This window comes from Hyaena hyaena, unplaced genomic scaffold, assembly GCF_003009895.1.
Source record: "Hyaena hyaena isolate Hyena2069 unplaced genomic scaffold, ASM300989v1 scaffold_451, whole genome shotgun sequence".
Lineage (NCBI taxonomy): Eukaryota > Metazoa > Chordata > Mammalia > Carnivora > Hyaenidae > Hyaena > Hyaena hyaena.
The window spans coordinates 500,993-502,112 of NW_024081080.1; positions in this window are offsets into that span (position 1 = coordinate 500,993).

Genomic DNA, 1,120 nt, shown 5'->3' on the forward strand with positions numbered 1-1,120 from the left:
GAGAGAGAGAGAGAGAGAGAGAGAGAGAGAGATCGTGATCAGGGGAGGGGTAGAGATGGAGGACGCCACAGAATCCAAACCAGGGGGCTCAAACTCATGAACGGAGATTATGACCTGAGCCAAAGTTGGAGGCTTAAACGACTGAGCCACCCAGGCACCCTGAGACCTTGTCATAGTTCTGTCACTAACTAGTTGAATAATGATAATAGTAACACTGCTACTAAAAAGTAACATTTATTGAGTTTTTATTATGTGTTGGGTACTGCACTCAGTGCTTTATGTGGATTATCTGATTTTATCCACACAATACACATGTAAGTTAAATGCTGTGACTATTCTCCTTTCACAGAGGAAAATGAGACCTGGAGAGGGTAAAGGCATCTACTTACTGTCCACTGTTACTAAGTGGTAGAGCAGAGGGACAGATACCAGCATTCCAACTCCACAGCCTGCACCAGTCAATTTGTCTGGCTTCTGGCTTTGGTTTCTTCAGTTGTAAATGAGTGTATTATGTTAGATGACAGCTAACATCTTTCCTAGCTCTAAAATCCTATTTCCTGTGATCTCCAATCTGGGTACAAAACCCCAGATTACCCTTCTGGCCTCAGGCTTCCCCGAGCTTATGCTTCACAGCCCGTAATTCAGTTCTGGGCCCTGCAGGAATAAGGTCCACAAAACTTCCAATCTCTGAGGTTTGGGGCTCACCTGAACTGAATTTCTGGGTCTTTCTGGCTTCGTCTTTTTTAAAAAAAAAAAAGTTTATTTATTTGAGAGAGAGAGAGAGAGCAGGGGAGGGGCAGAGACAGAAGGGGACAGAGGATCCAAAGTGGGCCCTGTGCTGACAGCAGAAAGCCCAATGCGGGGCTTGAACTCACCAACTGTGAGATCATGACCTGAGCCAAAATCAGATGCCCAATAGACTGAGCCACCCAGGTGCCCCTCCAGCTTCATCTTTAATGCTTCCTGCAGCCTCAGTGGCTCCAACCTTTAGAAGTCCTCCTGGGGGAAAAAAAGAAAGTCCTACTGGCATGATATTTACCGGGGTTATGAACCATAAGAGTTTCCAATATAGGAAAACACATCTGTGTTTTATTTTATTTATTTTTTACATGCTTATATT